General features: G+C 46.0%; 1 protein-coding gene across 1 annotated transcript in view; it reads right to left on the reverse strand.

Annotated features, from left to right (window-relative positions):
• The window catches only part of DGLUCY (D-glutamate cyclase), a 124,920-nt gene extending 112,871 nt beyond the window's left edge, over positions 1 to 12,049 (reverse strand). Inside the window, exon 1 of the mRNA XM_030214223.1 lies at positions 11,927 to 12,049. The gene's annotated coding sequence lies outside the window, so the exon portion shown is untranslated. The remainder of the gene's footprint in view (positions 1 to 11,926) is intronic.
• Between the last annotated feature and the right edge of the window lie 497 nt (positions 12,050 to 12,546).

Genomic DNA, 12,546 nt, shown 5'->3' on the forward strand with positions numbered 1-12,546 from the left:
TTTCCCGAAGGGACCTACAAGGAAGAAGACAGTTTGGAAAAGATAACGAGATATTCCCATCCCCACCAGTGCTGGCCTTTCGACAGCCACCAAACTTAAAACGCAAGCTGATCAGAGGTAAACTCCCAACACAGACGGAAAAAGAAAAGGGCACGTTTCCCTGTAACACAGCCAGCTGCAAACTATGCCAAAACATTTCACAAGACCCCACAGTCATTCACAAGGGAAAAATATTCAACATAAAGGACTATTTTACATGCTCATCTTCCAATGTGGTATATATCATTCAGTGTAAAAATTGTAACAAAGGATGCTATATTGGAGAAACAGGCCAGATGCTTAAGACAAGATTCAATCTGCACAGACATCACATGAAAATAGCCGGTGCCAGTCAAGCTTTACAAGACCAGATCACTGCACCAGTGATTTCACAGTAAGAATAGTGAAAGGTAATTTTAAAACAATACAAGAACATAAGACCTTTGAAATAAGAATGATTGAATATTTTGACACCCAACAAACAGGTCTTAATAAGGATATGGGTTTTCTAACCCATTATAAACCATGAAGCTGTATTTCTCTGTTTATTCTCTATTACCCTCCTGTCACCTATCAACACCCATCCTGTTAGAATATCAATGAAATGTTTTGATGTCCCCATGCATACCCCCACCCTCCCACTCTGTCAAAGTAATGCTTTGATGTTTCTCTTATATATACTATCTGCCAACACATTTGCTTATTTCCGATCTGACGAAGAAGGGCAACCTTCGAAAGCTAATCAAGAAATGTATTATGTCCAATAAAAAAGATATCATCTTATTTTCTTTTCCATGTTTTATTTTGTTTGATTTCTATTGATAACCTTTAAGAAAAGATACTGCATATTTATTTTCCAAAATGTTACTGAAGTTTTCATATGTATAATTATCTTTATGTATAGTTTGTCTCTGTGTATGTTTATTTCAATTTTCAACATATAAGCTGCCTTTTAAATTGAAAAGGGACTTCCCAATCTCAGGGGAAAATAAAAACTATCTTGGTTGGTGGAAATTCCAAGGGAAGAGATCAATGGCAGCTGTTTTAAAGAGGGAGCTGCCAGGCAAGAGCAAGTGGGGATTGCGTCTGCTCCTTCAGGCTCCTTAGCTGAGTCAGGGTTGCATAACTGGGGCTGGCCCTCAGTTATTGATGTAAAGGAGAGGGTCTAGGGGGTAAGGATTCCCTCTATTTAGCCCCCATGAGGCTTAGTAGGCTCATCAGAAGGGGGTTACAGTCTTAAACCGAAAAAAAGATGTGCTTGGCTTTTAACAGCTTTCTTGAGATAAGGTCTATTTCCTCATAGGCTTACCACCACCACCACTTTTGAAGATGATGGCATTTCCTTCTCGTACTTTCATGGAACTGAATTAAGGTGCTTTCAAAATAGAAATGCTCAGAGTAAGAGTACTGTGGCAAATGCCTTTTTTTATGGTGGGGGGGGGGGGGGGAGAGGGAGTTTTTCTACACTGCTGCTGGCAGGAATGTGCCTACATTAGCTACAAAATGCAGAGGAGCCATGAAATGCTTAAGTATTAACTGTTGGCAGTAAAGCCTGTCCTAGTAAACTCACTCCCCATTCATCCAGCATCTTCATGAGAGGCACTGTTATCTTTATATACTCTACTAAGATTCAGAAAGAGGGTAGCCAGTCCTGTTTTAACCCACATTCTTGACCTTGTTTCAAGTTCTATCTGGTCGTTACAAGCCAGACTGTTGTACTTTACTGCTCAATAAAAATGATTTAAAGTTAACCCACATTCTGAAAGAAAAGAAGGCTTAAAAGTCATGGGTTTGACTGTGTCCTAACAACATTTTTATTTGGTATCCCATCCAAAAGAAGTTTTCAAGACAGGTCAGAGGACTAGGGGTATTCTATTTTCTGGAACCACTCCCATACACATGCTTGACCTGGAAAGTAGGCTCCTTTAGTTCTGAGTGGAATTTCTTGATTTAAAAAAAAAAAAAGGTCCTATCTTTTACTTAAACAAGAGCAGTAATAAAAACAGGGCAATAGTATGAAGCAACAACAGCAAAGGTGACAGAGAGGCATATTTTCAAAGCACTTTGGGAGGCTAAGTTCCATAGGTTTCTATGGAACTTTGGGAGGCTAAGTGCTTTGAAAATGAGCCTGAATGAGTCCCAAAAACAAGTGGTGTGGTGCAGAAATTTCCCCAAAACAGACCGAGTTAGATGACAGACAAAGGGTTTATCTAGTCTGCTCAGTAAGGTGGCTAGGCTATTAACTCATTTGATGCAGGTTACCCCTTGGTGCCTTGCACCTTCAGTCGCCTTGATCTTCTTCCCTCTATGGTACAGAGAGGAAATAATTGCTGCATTACCAAGTGCCCTCCAAGATAGCATTTCCTAAGCTAATATATTTCATGCATCCATATACTTCAGGAGACTCTGGACTACTGATGCTGCTTAGAATGCTGACCCATCTACTGGCCAAAGTTTTGGGGATACTTCCTCCCCCCACCAATCCATAATCATTTTGTTCTTATTGCTTTGGGGTTTTCCTGCCAATTCTGCTGCTGCTTTATCCCTACCATGCCAAAGCTTTATTGATTTTGCATCTGACAATCCTATTGTCTCAGAAGGTGGTTGGGGCTGGTCAATAGTATGCCCTTGGTGACAGCCTGCAGAACAGGGGCGTAGCCAGACAACAGATTTTGGGTGGGCCTAGGCAAGAAGTGGGTGGGCACCAAACGTTCTCCTCCACCACCACCACCACCACCACCAAAAGATATCTCAGCTGAGAGGAAAATGCTTCTTTCCACCTTGGCAGTCTGCAGCAGGCATGCGCTGAAAACTGAACATGCGCAGGTGCCAGTATCATGGAGAGTAGCATTCTCGTTACCATCAGGGGGAAGTCTTCAGCGGGTAGAGCTTGGGATCTCCACCAACTAGCGCTAAACGTGTGCTACTGTTGGGTGGGCCTGAGCCCTAAGTGTATGGGCCCTGGCCCACCCATGTCTACGCCACTGCTGCGGAACATTACAGATACACATTTAGACTGTACTCCAATCTTCCTTTCAAAGAAGACGCCTCAAGTCCACAATCTTCCTTTCAAAAAAGACGCCTCAAGTGCTTTCATGTGCTCTTTATGGCAGTCCAACAGACAGTAAATTGTTGCTATCAAAATCTCACTGTCTACGGTGAGAACACTGATAGTCCTTCATGTATCCCTCATATGGGCTCATTTTCCCATTAAAATAAAACCTATGACTTTGGCCTAACTCTTAGTGCTTCTTTGCCCAATGTTCAGAGGACCATGGGGTATTATGCCTGTATAACACACTTGCACTGTCACACTCATTTAATAGTACTTTTACACTCTTTAGATAAGTGATTTGTAGCAGAACAGAACCTGTAATGTAAACCATATTCTTTGAGCAAGTTTCCATATTCTGCTATAGGTTTCTCTGTAAGTCAAGGCATTTTTTTAGATGGGGAGGTTGTGTGTAGAGTGAACACTGATGCAGTATTTTTAGGTTAGCATTCAGCTTTGTCCTTTTTCATGAGAAGTAGCAGCAGTCTACTGCTCTCTATCTACTGTAACTCAGCGACAGTGGCAAGTTTTCTGTTCCTCTTCCTCCTTCTTTTTGGGTTCTCCAATTTTTATGACAGTTTCATATTTACTAAATAAGATATACATCTTTGCATTTTATTCTTTAGCATATGCTCTGGTAGCAGATAAACTTGCATGGAACAGGTTCAAATGAATTGACTTTTATTGCTCTTAGAGATCTTGAAATACACCTAGAAGAGTTAGAATGCTGTACCTTAACTTCAGGTACTTCACTCTGCCCTTTCTGTTATAGCATTTGTCACCTAGCTGTCAAATTCATTTTCTTCAAGGCTTTTCTCTGTACTGGATTTTGTTAGGAAGTTCAGATACTTTTCTGACATAAGTGGGTAGTGCTTGTAGCAGGGGTGTAGCCAGACAATAGATTTTGGGTGGGCCGAGGCAAGAATTGGGTGGGCACCAAGTGTTCCCCCCCCTCCAAATAAAAACCAAATTAGCTCAGCTGGTGGGAAAACGCTTCTTTCCACCTTGGCAGCAGGCATGCACTGAAAACTGAGCATTCGCAGGTGCTGGTGTCGTGGAGAGTAGCGTTTTCGTTACCATCAGGGGAAATCTTCAGCTGGTGGAGCTTGGGATTCCCACCAGTTACCACTAAGCATGTGCTACTGTTGGGTGGGCCTGAGCCATAAATGGGTGGGCCCTGGCCCACCTGTGGCTACTCCACTGGCTTGTAGATGGACATGAGTTGCCTTTTATCACCAAGTTAAATCACGTTATTGATGTGTGTATTTGAAACACTGCACACTCTTGTTTTTGCCCCCCATTTCCCTAGCTTCTTCACAAAACTCTCTGATTGACAATTTTCCCATGCCTTTGGGGTCAATCCGGGAGGGGAGGAAGAATTGGAGGAGAGAGGAAGATATTTTGTGGACTCAGAGGCCTAGGGGGGAGGAGAGGTCAGGAGGAAGATAGAGAGATGCTGGAGGACTCGCAGGGTGGGTGAGAGGAACATATGCCTTGACTAGAAGGGGAATGAGGCAGGGGGGGGAGGCAGAATGGAAGGGACACCTGATGTACATGTTGGGACTTGCTGGGAAAGAAAGAAAAAGAAAGAGAAAAAAAGAAAAAAAGTTTCGTTTTGTTTTGTACATATCCCAGAACTGGAGTTAGACCTGTCTGGGGCAAGTGAGAAAAAGCTCACTCATTGGCCTTCAGCTTTGGGATAGGCCACCCTTGGCGTGTCTGTTAATTTTTAAAAAAATAACACAGCTAGCAGTATCCTATGACATAGCTAAGACAACTGTTTTGGGTTTTCACTTCACCACTAAAAACAGTCTCTCAATCCCTCCTCCTCATCCTTGGATCCACAGTCTTGCTCAGTCCCTTATCATCTTCCTCCTACCCCTCTCCTTCAAGCCTGTCTCTCATTTGGTGTTGTTCCTGCCCCTTGGAAGCACACTCTCATCAACCCTCTTCTTAAACTCCAACTTGACCCTGCACTCCCTGCTAACTTTCATCCTCTCTCTAATCTCCCCCCCCCTTTTTTTGGAAAACTCCTTTATAAACTTGTTCTCACTCAGCTCAAATCTTTTCTGGAACAGTCCAATGTCCTTCATCAATTCTGATCAGCCACAGCACTGAAACGTTACTTTTGACTCTTTACAACACCATTCGGGTTGCACTGGATCAACAAACTTCTGTTATTATTGTTTCTCTAGACCTCTCTTCTGCCTTCAATCACTCCCTTTTTCTCTGTCATCGCCGCTCTATTGGAATTTCAGGCACAGTTCTGTCTTGGTTCACTAGCTACCTCTACAACCACTCTTTCCAACTGGTCCACTCCAACTCTCATACACCTGTTCTCCCTGTCTTCTCAGGTGTTCCCCCAAGGTTCCATCTCCTATACTTTTTAACATCTTCCTCACCTCCCTTTTGACTACTATTCAACTCCCTTTCTGCTATGCCAACAATATTCAGGTTCTCTGCTACATCTCTGATCCTTGTTCTCCATACACTTTCTTGAACTCTTTTCTGAAGGGGGGCAATTCTGTACTCACCTCACCTCCAACGTTCTGTGGCTGGCTGGTGCTGATCCGCCCTCTGATGTCATCGCCAGGGCGGACCAATGGGAAGTGTGTTACGAACCCAGGCATCCAGAGTCGCGTAAGGCATTTATCTGCCACTGAGACTTGTGTTCCGTCCAAGTGCCATGTGCCAGATTGAACTTACATAAGTAATGCCATACTGGGACAGACCGAAGGTCCATCAAGCCCAGCATCCTGTTCCAAGCAGTGGCCAATCCAGGTTGCAAGTAACTGACATTATCCCAAAACAGTACAATACATTTTATGCTGTTTATTACAGATACTAGTAAAAGAGGCCCATTTCCGACAGAAATGAAACTGGTGCTAGCAAGGTTGTATGCCCCCCTCCCTACCTCCCTTTGTCTCTCTCCTCAAAGTTCCAGCCCCCCTCTCCTCTGAGTTCCATGGCCCCCTACCTCCCTCCCTCCCTCTCCTTCGAGTTCCAGGCACACCTCCCCTTCGAGTTCCAGGAGCCCCTCCTCTCCTTCTAGTTCCAGGACCCCCCCCCCCCCCGAGTTTCAGGAGTCCCCCTCCCCTCGAAGTTCCAGGCCCCTCCTCTCCTCCCAGACCCCCGCGCCTCCCTCCCTCTCTCTCCCCTCCGAGTGCAAGCATGACCTGTCCTCCGGCAGCCCCTCGCCTTCCTGCGTGCCAGCAGTAATTATAAAAATTCTTACCTCGGGGTCTGGCGTCAGCAGTGAAGGTGAGCGGCGCTTCAGACTGCCTTCTCATCTGTCTCAGCTCTGCCTCTGGTCCCGCCCTCATTTCCTGTTTTCGGAAGGGCAGGACCAGAGGGAGAGCTGAGACAGATGGGAAGGCAGTCTGAAGCGCCACTTGCCTTCACTGCAGACGCCGGACTCCGAGGTAAGAATTTTTAAATTACAGCCAGCATGCAGGAAGGTGAAGGGCTCCCGGAAGGCAAGTCGTGCTTGCACTCGGAGAGGGGGGGGGGGGGGGGGGAGACAGAGAGAGGGAGGTGTGGGGGCGTGGAACTCGGAGGAGGAGGGCGTGGAACTCGGAGGGAGGGGGCTGGAACTCGGAAGAGAGGGGGAGGAGGAGGGGGGAGGAAGGGGGCAATTCTGTACTCACCTCACCTCCAACGTTCTGTGGCTGGCTGGTGCTGGCTTCCCTTCCCTCTCACTGATCCGCCCTCAGACGTCATCGCCAGGGCGGACCAATGGGAAGTGTGTTACGAACCCAGGCATCCAGATGGCGGTGCAAATTATTATATAGGATAGGATTATATAGGATAAAGCAGTGGATTTTCCCCAAGTCCATTTTAATATAGCTACGTCATGCAAGGTTCCACGTTAGGAGTTACAGACCAAGAAAGGGATCTGGGTGTCGTCGTTGATAATACACTGAAACCTTCTGCTCAGTGTGCTGCTGCGGCTAGGAAAGCGAATAGAACGTTGGGTATTATTAGGAAAGGTATGGAAAACAGGTGTGAGGATGTTATAATGCTGTTGTATCACTCCATGGTGCGACCACACCTTGAGTATTGTGTTCAATTCTGGTCGCCGCATCTCAAGAAAGATATAGTGGAATTGGAAAAGGTGCAGCGAAGGGCGACTAAAATGATAGCGGGGATGGGACGACTTGCCTATGAAGAAAGACTAAGGAGGCTTTTCAGCTTGGAGAAGAGACGGCTGAGGGGAGACATGATAGAGGTGTATAAAATAATGAGTGGAGTGGAACAGGTGGATGTGAAGCGTCTTTTCACGCTTTCCAAAAATACTAGGACTAGGGGGCATGTGATGAAACTACAGTGTAGTAAATTTAAAACAAATCGGAGAAAATTCTTCTTCACCCAACGCGTAATTAAACTCTGGAATTCGTTGCCGGAGAACGTGGTGAAGGCGGTTAGCTTGGCAGAGTTTAAAAAGGGGTTAGACGGTTTCCTAAAGGACAAGTACTAAATGGACTTGGGAAAATCCACAATTCCAGGAATAACATATATATAATGTTTGTACGTTTGGGAAGCTTGCCAGGTGCCCTTAGCCTGGATTGGCCGCTGTCATGGACAGGATGCTGGGCTGGATGGACCCTTGGTCTTTTCCCAGTGTGGCATTACTTATGTACTTATGTAATAATAGTCATAGTAACATAACATAGTAGATGACTGCAGAAAAAGACCTGCACGGTCCATCTAGTCTGCCCAAGAAGATAAACTCATATGTGCTACTTCTTGTGTATACCTTACCTTGATTTGTATCTGCCATTTTCAGGACACAGACCATAGAAGTCTTTCCCAGAACTAGCCCCACCACCCAAACACCAGCCCCGCTTCCCAATCTCGGCTAAGCTTCTGAGGATCCATTCCTTCTGCACAGGATTCCTTTATGTTTATCCCACACATGCTTGAATTCCGCTACCGCTTCATCTCCACCACCTCCCGCATCTGTATCATATCACCCCAGTTTCTCCTTTCCTCCAGGGTATACATGTTCAGGTCTGCAAGTCTCTCCTCATATGTCTTGTAACGCAAGTCCCATACCATTCTTGTAGCTTTTCTATGGACTTTTCCTTCAGGAAGTCATCCAAACCTTTTTAAAACACTACTAAGCTACAGTGGTGGAAATAAGTATTTGATCCCTTGCTGATTTTGTAAGTTTGCCCACTGACAAAGACATGAGCAGCCCATAATTGAAGGGTAGGTTATTGGTAACAGTGAGAGATAGCACATCACAAATTAAATCTGGAAAATCACATTGTGGAAAGTATATGAATTTATTTGCATTCTGCAGAGGGAAATAAGTATTTGATCCCCCACCAACCAGTAAGAGATCTGGCCCCTACAGACCAGGTAGATGCTCCAAATCAACTCGTTACCTGCATGACAGACAGCTGTCGGCAATGGTCACCTGTATGAAAGACACCTGTCCACAGACTCAGTGAATCAGTCAGACTCTAACCTCTACAAAATGGCCAAGAGCAAGGAGCTGTCTAAGGATGTCAGGGACAAGATCATACACCTGCACAAGGCTGGAATGGGCTACAAAACCATCAGTAAGACGCTGGGCGAGAAGGAGACAACTGTTGGTGCCATAGTAAGAAAATGGAAGAAGTACAAAATGACTGTCAATCGACAAAGATCTGGGGCTCCACGCAAAATCTCACCTCGTGGGGTATCCTTGATCATGAGGAAGGTTAGAAATCAGCCTACAACTACAAGGGGGGAACTTGTCAATGATCTCAAGGCAGCTGGGACCACTGTCACCACGAAAACCATTGGTAACACATTACGACATAACGGATTGCAATCCTGCAGTGCCCGCAAGGTCCCCCTGCTCTGGAAGGCACATGTGACGGCCCGTCTGAAGTTTGCCAGTGAACACCTGGATGATGCCGAGAGTGATTGGGAGAAGGTGCTGTGGTCAGATTAGACAAAAATTGAGCTCTTTGGCATGAACTCAACTCGCCGTGTTTGGAGGAAGAGAAATGCTGCCTATGACCCAAAGAACACCGTCCCCACTGTCAAGCATGGAGGTGGAAATGTTATGTTTTGGGGGTGTTTCTCTGCTAAGGGCACAGGACTACTTCACTGCATCAATGGGAGAATGGATGGGGCCATGTACCGTACAATTCTGAGTGACAACCTCCTTCCCTCCGCCAGGGCCTTAAAAATGGGTCGTGGCTGGGTCTTCCAGCACGACAATGACCCAAAACATACAGCCAAGGCAACAAAGGAGTGTCTCAGGAAGAAGCACATTAGGGTCATGGAGTGGCCTAGCCAATCACCAGACCTTAATCCCATTGAAAACTTATGGAGGGAGCTGAAGCTGCGAGTTGCCAAGCGACAGCCCAGAACTCTTAATGATTTAGAAATGATCTGCAAAGAGGAGTGGACCAAAATTCCTCCTGACATGTGTGCAAACCTCATCATCAACTACAGAAGACGTCTGACCGCTGTGCTTGCCAACAAGGGTTTTGCCACCAAGTATTAGGTCTTGTTTGCCAGAGGGATTAAATACTTATTTCCCTCTGCAGAATGCAAATAAATTCATATACTTTCCACAATGTGATTTTCCGGATTTAATTTGTGATGTGCTATCTCTCACTGTTACCAATAACCTACCCTTCAATTATGGGCTGCTCATGTCTTTGTCAGTGGGCAAACTTACAAAATCAGCAAGGGATCAAATACTTATTTCCACCACTGTAACTGCTTTTACTACATTCTCTGGCAACGAATTCCTGAGTTTAACTACATGTTGAGTGAAGAAATATTTTCTCCGATTCGTTTTAAATGTACTGCTTTCAAGCTTCATTGCGTGCCCCCTAGTCCTTGTATTTTTGGAAAGAGTAAACAGATTCATGTCTACTCGTTCCACTCTACTCATTATTTTATAGATCTCTATCATATCTCCCTTCAGCTGTCTTTTCTCCAAGCTGAAGAGGCCTAGGCACTTTAGCCTTTCCTCATAGGGAAGTCATCCCATCCTCTTTATCATTTTTGTCGCCCTTCTCTGTACCTTTTCTAATTCCACTATATCTTTTTTGAGATGCGGTGACCAGAATTGAACACAGAATTTGAGGTGCGGTCGTACCATGGAGCGACAATCCGACTTGCTGGCATCTTCTGTTACCACTTCCCATTGTGTTATTGGAAAGGGAGCTTCGACAGTCATATTCCTAAGCGACAATCATCACTGCATACTCTCTCTGGCAACCAGTGTCTAAGGAAAATGAGGGTCATACTTCTGCGACACCAGTGGCCAAGAAGAGCCTCCTATAATGGCTGCATATGAACCCTTGCCCATGGCACCACTTTGATCACTGCAGTCATTGACCCCAGACCCTGGGTCTGCCTTGACTAAGGAGAAGACAAAATCTGTTGAACGAGCTTCAACCTCCTGCATTCTGTGAGGAAGATAATCTCCCTTCCTGTATCAAATAGAACACCCAGATACTCCAGCATCTGCTTTGGAGTCTGCTGTTCTTGAAATTGATCACCCGACCCAACTGCAGAAGGCGAACAACTTTGTCTGTTGCTGCCATGCTGGTCAAGATATGGGTAAATGGTGGCTCCCTAGCACTGAAGGAAGGCCACCATCATCACCACCATAACCTTGGTAAACATTTTAGGTGCCACACATTCTTAGCACACAGTCTAATTCTTTCCTCCTCTTGTGTTGGAAAGAATACAAAGGAAAGCTCCAAAAGCAATGACAGATTCACACATTGGCTGGCTCCCTTTAGGCATGGGCAACTGGCAGCTTCCTCCAGAGAGGGGTCAGGGTCTCCTTCCAAAGTTATGGCAGGCAGAGAGTCCTTGAAGTGAGAGCAGCTCCTCCCCCTGAAGTGGCTAAATAAGTGCAGAGAAGGCAGAAGCGACTTTCCCTGGCCCCAACCCTTAGCAAAAGAAGAGAACTCCCCCAGGCAATCAATTTAGTTTACTGGAGGACTATCATAGCGCCTTTCAGCTTTTGCCAAGCAATACAATTCCCCGTTTAGTCTTCTTAGAAGTCTGCTCTTGTCCCAAAATGTCATGGCCAAAGCTCTTCAGTACTCTGGACTGCAGGAACGTCATCGGTGGAAGACCTGGACCCCGACCCTATGCCCAGCCAGCATAGCACACCGCTATGGAGGAGTAGCCTAGTGGTTAGTGCAGCGGATTTGGGGTTCAGTTCCCACTGCAGCTCCTTGTGGCTCTGGGCAAGTCACTTAACCCTCCATTGCCCCAGGTACAAATAAGTACCTGTATATACTAAGTAAACCCCACAGAAAGGCAGCATATCAAGTCCCAGTTCCCTTTCCCTATTAGATTCTACATGGAATGTTGCTACTATTGGCGATTCTACATGGAATGTTAATGTTGCTATTCCACTAGCAACATTCCATGTAGAAGCCTGCCCTTGCAGCCGCGCAGGCTTCTGTTTCTGTGAGTCTGACGTCCTGCACGTATGTGCAGGACGTCAGACTCACAGAAGCAGAAGCCTGCGCGGCCACATTGGTGATCTGCAAGGGCCGACTTCTAGTGGAATAGCAACATTCCATGTAGAATCTCAAATAGTAGCAACAGTGGAGGAGTGGCCTAGTGGTTAGGGTGGTGGACTTTGGTCCTGAGGAACTGAGTTCGATTCCCACTTCAGGCACAGGCAGGTCCTTGTGACTCTGGGCAAGTCACTTAACCCTCCATTGCCCCAGGTACAAATAAGTACATGCACATACTATATATAACCACTTTGAATGTAGTTGCAAAAGGCAGTATATTCATTCCCTTTCTCTCTCACACTGGCGATAAGCCTGAGGCCAATAAAAACGTATCACCTACCTACAACTTATTGCTCCACTCATAATACTTTAAAGTTAGAGCATTCCAAGGACAGCTGGCGTTGACCAGAAATTCCAGGAGAACTTCTACCATGAATTCCAACTGGTGAGGGGGACACTCAAACCTCACCGCCATCAGGTAGGAAGCCCGACAACGCGAGCAACCAATCAAATACTCCCGGGGCGGCTGTAACCCAAGCAATCGAGGAGCAGGAGGCGGAGCTATGGAACAGCTAAGGAGCGTTTACAAACAGGCTGAGGAGGATGGAAGCTGTGATTGGAGGCTGCCCTAGCTCGGGACCTCGGTCTGCAACAGAGGACGCCAGCTCCTCCCACTCCCCTGCCTTTCCCCGCCTTTTTGTTTACAGAATGTATCCAGTGGACCAACGAAAACTACAAGAGCAGGGATGCGGGGGAGGAGCTTTACGGTTGGTTGCGCTGTATGGTAATGAATCCGCTCTGGCACCGTGCAGTGGGAACGGAAGGAGCTGAGGGGACGAAAACAACGAAAGAGAGCGGAGAATAATAATAATAATAATAAACCAGGAGAACAGGTGCCGCCGCCTCGCTTGTATCGCGGCTCAGCTCCTCAACGAAGGAAGTTTCGCGCGATGTGATTTC

This window comes from Microcaecilia unicolor, chromosome 9, assembly GCF_901765095.1.
Source record: "Microcaecilia unicolor chromosome 9, aMicUni1.1, whole genome shotgun sequence".
NCBI lineage: Eukaryota > Metazoa > Chordata > Amphibia > Gymnophiona > Siphonopidae > Microcaecilia > Microcaecilia unicolor.